Source organism: Amblyraja radiata, chromosome 10, assembly GCF_010909765.2.
Source record: "Amblyraja radiata isolate CabotCenter1 chromosome 10, sAmbRad1.1.pri, whole genome shotgun sequence".
Lineage (NCBI taxonomy): Eukaryota > Metazoa > Chordata > Chondrichthyes > Rajiformes > Rajidae > Amblyraja > Amblyraja radiata.
This window is the reverse complement of record NC_045965.1, coordinates 40667890-40677462: the sequence shown is the minus strand read 5'-3', so window position 1 is coordinate 40677462 and position 9573 is coordinate 40667890.

Below are 9573 nucleotides of genomic sequence, written 5' to 3'. Positions count from 1 at the left end.
CAGACCTTCTCTCACACCGCCTGCTGCTGAAAGACTCATCCATGCCTTCATCTCCTCCCGACTGGACTATTGCAACTCACTTCTCCTTGGCATCAGCTCCACCTACATCAACCGACTCCAACTGGTCCAGAACGCAGCCGCCCGACTCATCACCCACACCAAATCCTGGCATCACATCACTCCAGTCCTCAAAAAACTTCACTGGCTTCCCATCTCCCACCGGATCACCTACAAAATCCTGGTCCTCACCTACAAAGCCCTCCACCATCTGGCCCCCCCATATCTCACTGACCTCCTCTCCCCCTACCAACCCTCACGGTCCCTCAGATCCACATCAGCCGGTCTCCTCTCCATCCACAAGTCCAACCTCCGCAGTTTTGGGGACAGAGCCTTCTCCAGGGCAGCTCCCAGGCTCTGGAACTCCCTCCCCCAACTGATCCGCAATTCCGTGTCCCTCACCATCTTCCAGTCCCGCCTCAAGACCCATCTCTTCACCTCTGCCTATCCTTAGCCCCACGTCCCCGTCCCTTTTCATCTGTGCATTAATTGCCTCATACTGTGTTTTGTATTGAATTCTGTATTTACTTTGTGTACTAGTCATGTCTCTACTATTTATTTCATTCCCCTTACATGTTTTTCCTCTACATGCTCAATTTTTGTAAGGTGTCCTTGAGACTCTTGAAAGGCGCCCATAAATAAAATTTATTATTATTATTATTATTATTCTACTTTTTACATGATCTCTATTCCCTTTGTCCTATTTTCGCACCTTACACTTCCTTATCTATGTATCTCCCTCTCCCCTGACATGTCTGAAGAAGAGACTTGACCCGAAAGGTCAATCATTCCTTCTCTCCAGAGATGCTGCCTGTCCCGCAGAGATACTCCAGAATTTTGTGTCTGTCTTCAGTTTAACCCAGCATCTGCAGTTCCTTCCTACACATGTTCAACCATGCAAGCTACGTTGCATAAGGAATAAAGCAACCGATATTCTGAAACAGGATGAACACATTAAAAAAAAGGAAATTCCCCCATTTTTGCAGACAAATATTTATTTTTATAATTTCAATTATAAGTTGGAGTCCGTAGGACTTGTTGATCTGTAAAATAGTCTTAATAAACCTTTTAGGCGTTTTCTTTATTTTTCTTTTCTTTAATGGATTTTCCCAAGCTTTCCTGAGCATCTAACACAACAGGGGTGGAAAGCATGCAGTCTTCTGTGCTTTTATTTCAGTAAGTACCATCAATCATAAGAAAAAGATAACAAAACACTGAAAACATATGAAATTCTTCGAGGATTGGATAGCGTAAATGCAGGAAAAATGTTCCCCATATCTCTTCAAAAGTGAGATCTTATTGAATTGTCCCCTAATTATACTTCTGCTGTAATTTATTAAACATTCACTGACCCATTTGCTAAATTATCAGAGATTTACAAGAATGATTCCAGGAATGAGTGGGTTAGCATATGACGAATGTTAGACAGCACTGGACCTCCATTCGCTGGAGTTTAGAAGGTTGAGGAGGGACTTCATTGAAACGTACAGAATAATTAAAGGCATAGATAGAGTGGATGTGGAAAGGATGTTTCTACTGGTGGGAGTGTAGGATCAGAGGTCATAACCTCAGAATTAAAGGGCATTCTTTTTGATAGGAGGTGAGGAGGAACTTCTTTAGTAAGAGAGTAATCTGTGGAACTCATTGCCACATAGGGCTGTGGAGGCCAAGTGTGGATATTTTTAAGGCAGAGATAGCCAAATTCTTAATTAGAACGGGTGTCAAGGGTTATGGGGAGAATGCAGGAAAATGGGATTACGAGGCAGAAATCAGCCATGATTGAGTGGCGGAGTAGACTTGATGGGTAGAATGGCATAATCATACTCCTAGAACTTGTGAAATTACACTGATCAATTGGGTAGTAAAATTCAGAAATTAACATAAGGCTGAATAAACAATGATAAGTGCATTCCCAGATATTTTCTCTCTTAGTCCACTCTAGTACAACTAACAAACTGCTGTGGGAACTCAGTGGGTCAGGCAGCATCTGTGGAGGGATTAGACAGATGACATTTTGGATTGGGACTCTTCTTCAGGCTGAGTTCCCCCAGCAACTGTTTTTCGCTCAAGATTCCAGCATCAGCATTTTCTTGTGTCTCCATGAGGACAATTTCGATCATGAATAAACAAAATAATAGAGGCCCTTAAAATTCATACTTCAAGTTTTTAATATCACTTTTGCACATGAAAGAAAACATTTCATTGTTTTTAAGAATAACTTACAAAACTTAATTCCAAATTCTCTCATTGAAACATAAAAACCCAGGATGTTGGAAGATTTCAGAGGACTGATGCAGATATCAACTAACATCTTTTCCCTCCACAGATGCATCTTGACCCACTAAATTCGTGCAGCGCTTGCTCCAGATTCCATCATCTGCAGTCAGAGTTGTTTTGGAATTGCATTGCAATAGACTTTGCATTTCCTATTGAAAATAAACTTTTCTTTGGATTCAAGATTATAAAAAGAAAGTTCATAGTGGCATTGGTTTAGTTTAGAGATAAGCATGGAAACAGGCTTTCGGCCCACCGAGCCCACGCCAACCATCGATCACCAGTTCATATTAGTTTTATGTTATCCCACTTTCTCATGCACTTACTGCACATTAGGTGTAATCCTTTTACAGGCAAATTCACCTACAAACCCACACATTCTTGTGATGTTGGAGGAAACCGAAGCAACGCAGAGGAAACCCAAACAATCACAGCGAGAATGTGCAAACTCCACACGGACTGCACTCAAGGCCAGGATTAGAAGCGGGTCTCTGGCACTGTGAGACAGCAGCTCTACCAGCTGTGCTGCCCCGAATTAGAATCTAGGCAGTCCCAAGTTCTGTTCCTGAGAACTGCCTGTAAGTTGATTCCTTAAGTTAGAAATATTCATTTTCTATAGCTACCAATATATCATTCTACATACACTTCCTATAATTCTCTCAGCACCCTTATGCTACCCATAATTTGGAGTAATATATACTGTGTATCCAGCCATTAATACCAAGAGACATTTTATTATGATTATTATTACATGCTTGAAAAATGCTTTAAAAATGTACCCAAGTATTTTCGTAGAGCAGATTATTTGCAATGCACGGAGTTCCAGTACTTTCCTTGGACAAGCAGCAAGGAGGTTGCCAAGGTTTCCAAGGTCAAAGTGGCATAAATAAAAGTTAATTATTACATCGTTCCTTAAAAGAAGATCAGGGCAAGGATAATTATTTGATGCAATTAATCAGACACAATGTGTGCTTCAATATTAGGTTCAATACCTAGAGATTAGAAATCTGCAGCCTCCAGAAATAGGGAATCATTTCATATTGTTCTCATTTAAACAGATTTCCTTTGTGGTTTCATTATAAATTTGCAAGCGCAGCTCATCTCATTCACAGTTTGATTGCAGAAGCACACAAAACACAGAGTGGCCCATTTTCTCATTAATACATTAATATATAGAAAAACAGGAAATGAATCAGATTAAGATAAACAACTGTGAAATTTTCCACCATTATGTAATCTTTCCCATAGTCCAAAAACACAATTTCCATCATAGCCATTACTTTAAGATGCTTACTTACACAGAATATATAACAGTACAAGACTGGAGAAGGCCCTTCAGCCCACAATGTAAGTGCTAAACATGAGGCCAAGTTCAAGTCATCTCCTCAGCATGCACATCATTCATAGAAACATAGAAAATAGGTGCAGGAGTAGGCCATTCGGCCCTTCGAGCCTGCACCGCCATTCAATATGATCATGGCTAATCATCCAACTCAGTATCCTGTACCTGCCTTCTCTCCATACCCCCTGATCCCTTTAGCCACAAGGGCCACATCTAACTCCCTCTTAAATATAGCCAATGAACTGGCCTCAACTACTTTCTGTGGCAGAGAGTTCCAGAGATTCACCACTCTCTGTGTGAAAAATGTTTTTCTCATCTCGGTCCTAAAGGATTTCCCCCTTATCCTTAAACTGTGACCCCTTGTCCTGGACTTCCCCAACATCGGGAACAATCTTCCTGCATCTAGCCTGTCCAACCCCTTAAGAATTTTGTAAGTTTCTATAACTCATATAATTCCATTCCTTGGACATCCATGTGCCTATCTCGGAGCTTCTTAAACTCCACTTTCGCCATTACTCTTGGCAGTGCATTACAGGTGCTGTACTCTGCCCTACACATCTCCTTTAAACTTTCCCCTTCTGACATTAAAACTATGTCCTCTAATCTTTGACATTTCCACCCTGAGAAAAAGGTTCTGACAGTCTCTCCTATCTGTACCTCTCATAAATTTATGTGCTTATACCAGATCTGCCCTGTCTCCAACACTCCAGAGAAAGCAATCCAAGTACAACCTCTCCTTGTAGCTAATACCCCTGATCCAAGCAGTACTCTTTTGCACCCTCTCCAAACCCCTCACATCCTTCCTGTAATGGGGCGACCAGAAGTGCACGCAATATTCCGTTCCGTTCCGTTATACTTCTGCCGTGTGGCAGGACAGTCCTTTGATAGTTTGGTCACGGCTCCTTCTGTGACTTGCAGCCTCAACCCAGTCTACGATCCTGCTGCCACTAGACACTGAGAGACCAAGCCCTGTTGTTAGACAGACTCTCAAACATTTCATGAATCCATTGAAGAGGTTAGTGACGGAGGTCGATGCATTAAGAGAATGTACTAAAATGTTGGTATGATGACTGCCATGAAGGACATATTCCCATTACATTTAGTGTATGCTTTATGAATAAAGTCTTTTTGTGCGACTGCCTCATTCTGCACAGAGCCAGAGAACGTAAACACCAAGAGTTGCTACGTGCGGACGTTCTAGCTGCTCAGGTCTCAGTAAGGGTGGGCCTGGCCATGTTGCCGTATGATGTTCCGTTCAGCTGACTTTACACACTACATGCTCTTTGTGGAAAAGTTCCTGTGGAAAAATGCCTTCGGCCACATCCATCAGCCAGTGGCCAGCCTGGATTGTCCTGTAAGCTCTTTGTTAGTGGATCTCTCGCAGAATGCATCATCGGCAGAACTCACAAACAAGCACCAAGACTGCATGGTGACGCAGCGGTAGAGTTGCTGCCTTACAGCGCTTGCAGCGCCGGAGACCCTGATTGGGTCTCGACTACGGGTGTTGTCTGTACGGAGTTTGTACGTTCTACCCTTGGGTTTTCTATGAGATCTTCGGTTTCCTCCCACTCCAAAGACATACAGGTTTGTAGGTTAATCGGCTTGGTGTATGTGCAGAAATAGTCCCTAATGGGTGTAGGATAGTGTTAATGTGCAGGGATCGCTGGTCGGAGTGGACACGGTGGGCCGAAGGCCTGTTTCCGCACTGTATCTCTAAACTAAACCTCGCTGGGTTGGTATTGAGAGGAACCCTTCCCCTCAGGTCCATGACACGCAGTAGGAAACTCAATCTCACCACATGCTACCCTCGGGATGGCTGTGACATGGATGGGACTATCATCCACCTCTTTGTTGACCGAGCATTCTCCAACCAGGTTTCGAAATTGATGCTGTGGTTTGTGCCAAGATCCGTCCAAAACAGTTGCACCACAAGGGACTCTGTGACCCATGGACTTTTCCCAGAGACACATACTGAGTTAAACACCAATTGACAATGCAAGATCAACAACTCAGGGAGACAACATTTTGGTGTGTCTGAAATGTGTTGATCTTCCAGTGCAAGGAGATGTCTGCAAGAAAATGTAGCTAAAAGGCAGATTCCAAAGTTCAGGAAATGTGCTGAGGGATGCAGTTAATTCAGTGCAGCCATCCCAAAAGCTCTGTGAGGAAGGACTACAGCCTAGAACCTGTTGCCACTCAATACTCGGGAGCAGGGCCAGTGCAACAGCCTCTCCAATGCTTCATGGATCCTTCATTGAAGAAGAAATATGAGAAATGTTGGCACATTGTAAGATGTATTGAATTGATAGTACAGTTAACATAGAGAAACATTTATGTGCATGATTATGATTAATACATTTGAAAATAAAAGGAACTGTAGCTTGTCCAAGCAAGGAAAATGATCAATAAGTGCACCCAGTGCCGTTACTTTTGGAAGCATAATGTCACAAAAATAATCTCATTGGGCAAAAAAAATCCAATAATTTGGAGAGCAATTGCTATTTTCTGTTCCAACAATTGCACAAAGTGGTTACAGAAGGCAACCATAATTCCCTTGTGCTTTGCCAAGTGCATAGTGTGTTACAGTACCCAGCTCCCTGTTCATTGTTATTTATATTGTATGCATAACATTGTGCAAAAGGATTTGAGAGAGTGATAACTGAATTTCAGATCAACTCCAAAAATACTTTTTGCAGACTGATAAACAGCAATGCTTGATCAGCATTGATGTCGTTAGAAACAGGCAAAACAATGTGGGGTCATTATTGTTTGGAATGCTCTATCTCAGTTGGATGAATCATGCCATGGAGCAAATAAATAAGAATGTCTCAATATTATTATCATGCTGGTCTTTTCAGGGTGCAATTTTGTTTAACATTAGAACATAACTTTTTTCCAAATTAAGCAAACCGTATTAAAAGGCTTAAGCTTGAAATAACTAAGTACATGTAAGACCTTCAATACTCCCCTAGTGGAATGAAATTAACTATCAGGAAATTGTAAATGGCATGCAAAAACCAGGAGATACATAGGGGTCCCACAATATAGAACAGTCCATACATCATAGAAAGATAAAGCAGGGAGACTGGAAAGGCTTATAGGATTTCACAAAAGATATCCCCAAATGGCAAGCATGGAAGAAGCCAGAAGGCCCCAAATTGCAATATTGCATTCAGCATCCATTAGAATACTAGCACATCACGTAGTCTCCAAACCATAAATGAATAATAGAAAATGATCTATAAGGACAAATGGCCAATATATAAAGCATTCAATGGATTGATTGTAATACTGTTTCGCCAATACATTATCCAATTACTTACACACAGATTGAAATTTGTAAAGCGTTTAATATTGCTGTAACTGCATTAATCTGTAATATTTTAAAGATATCTATGCACTCATTAGTAACATTGAAAACTATATTACCACACTATGATTATATTTTAATCATAAAACTAAGTTTTGAGTTTTATAGTAAAATATAAATTGTATAATCATTATTAAATACAGTTAACTTTAGAACAAAGCAGCTTAGTACAAATATTTTTTTGGCTAGAATATGACAGCAAAGTCCAAACAGAATTGATTTGAGGATCTATCAAAGAATAGGTCAAATTCAGAAAATTTTACCACACACAGGCACATACCATACAAATCTCACACACGCACACAATTGCATAACAACATTATATCACTTTGCTAAAAATGTTTATTTTCCTACTTTTGTTAAAATTTGGCAGACATTTCAAACTTTTTGCTTTAAAGCAGTACATATGTAATAATATCAATCTATTTTAGACAGTACAATAATGAATTGAACTATAGAATTCAGACTTGGTTTATCCATAATTAAGACAGTCGCTCTTTATCCCAGTTCTCAGTCCAAATAAGCTGGATAATCGTAAACTTGCATTCAACTGGAAAATTCTTGCTTATTCATAATGACTAATATTAATGCATATAATTTTCACTTTGCTGTCTAACATTTGCTAGCGTACATTATAAATTAGACCAAGCTTTATAAGTGTGGAGGTACAATATAAATATGAACACAGCAGTTTTGGGCACTGTTGTCAGCTTTGCTGGAGACAAACGTACTTTAGCCCATGCCAAACGCATTCACTACTGCACTGTATTAGGGGATGCATCCTACTAAATAAAAAGGCCAAGGCACGGTCTGAGCTTAGCTTGTGGCTTCATCTGGGAAAATTGGGAGAAGTGCTTCAACTAAACCACAGATCAAGCTGGGACCGTAACAAATAGCAGGAATGTTAAAAGCTCAAAGCTTGTGGGATGCAGGAGAAACTTTAACCCCACCACATCTCCAATAACCATGATGACCTCCATGCAGTGCTCCCCTGCCTAATGCATGCCTGATCTGTTGGAATGATGAACATCTTTAAATTATGGATATACAGAAAGACCAAAGTTCAAGACAAAATAACAAAAGAATTTGCTTCCCTTTCCACCCCACATTCACCAATCAATCTGTCACAATATTTTAAGCGTGCAAGATTGTATACAGTTAATACATTGAACATGTTCTTAATTATCTGCAAACTATGTACAAGTTTCTAGTTCATGATTGATGTTTTTTTTCTTAAACAAAGTTATTTAGTGTGTTTTTGAATGGAGAGAATAATCCAGTGGTTTACAATAAAATACTGTCCCATAACCAAATCATGTCAAACTATGTTATAGTATTGCAGAACTTTGACTACTTTAGCAAGAGCAAAATTCTCCAGTTACCAAAGAAACCCCATCATTTAAAATGCTGAAAACTTTTTTGTACCTTCTCAAAATTGGTCAAGAAATGTACACCAGATCGCCAAACATTAAATTCTCCAATAATTACATGAAAAGGTGGTCATTCCAATAATCTCTGCAGGTACAAAATATTAATGCTACCATTTCACTGGAAAAATATGACCCTTGGCAACCTTCCTAAGGTTTGCTTGAACAAAGTATATCTAGTGAACCAAATGACCTTTGAGCAAAAATATCTGAGTCATGGAGAGGGAGATTAATTCACAGTATTGACTTGTAATTTACTAAGAGCCAGACTTCTGTCTTCAACAGATCAGAAGAGAGGAATGTATGTAAAATTCTCCCTGACAAGAGACTAGGGCCATCTAGAGAAGGAATTATAGCTTTACAGAAATTGCCCAACTATTAAGTTTATATGACTGTTCAAACCTGCTGGGCTTTGGAACCCTGCCCAGTTTAGTGCATGAAAAACGTTACTAAATGAGAGGCTATCTTCATGTGGGTAAGCATGGCTTTTCAATGACTAAAGTAATACCTCCAACATGCACCAATACTGCAAAAAAATGTAATTCCAATATTTTGACTATATTTTAACTTCATGCTTCATAATTATTGAAATTATTGATCTCCCATTTAATATAACATTTAATTTAAATTCGCTGCCAATCCCATGTTTTACAAAAATGTTACTCTCCACATAACTCGCATCGTATCTATCTGTTTAGAAACATATAGCAGAAATACATTCATAAGTTTAAGAAAAACGGCAGATGCTGGAAAAATCAGTAGACAAAAAAGCTGGAGGTACTCAGCAGGTGAGGCAGCTTCTAGGAGCGAAGGTCTAAAGAAGGGTCTCAACCCGAAACGTTGCCTATTCCTTCGCTCCTAGATGCTGCCTCACCTGCTGAGTTTCTCCAGCTTTTTTGTCAACCTTACATTCATAAGTTCATAAGTTCTAGGAGCAGAATAAGGCCATTCGGCTCATCAAGTCTACTCCGCCATTCAATCATGGCTGACCATTCCTCCGTTAATGGCCAAAATCTCAAAAATGCATTTGAAATTATAAATGTATTATGGTACTGAGTCAATGTGAAAGAATTTCATCTTAATTTCTGGTGCAAATCCAATGT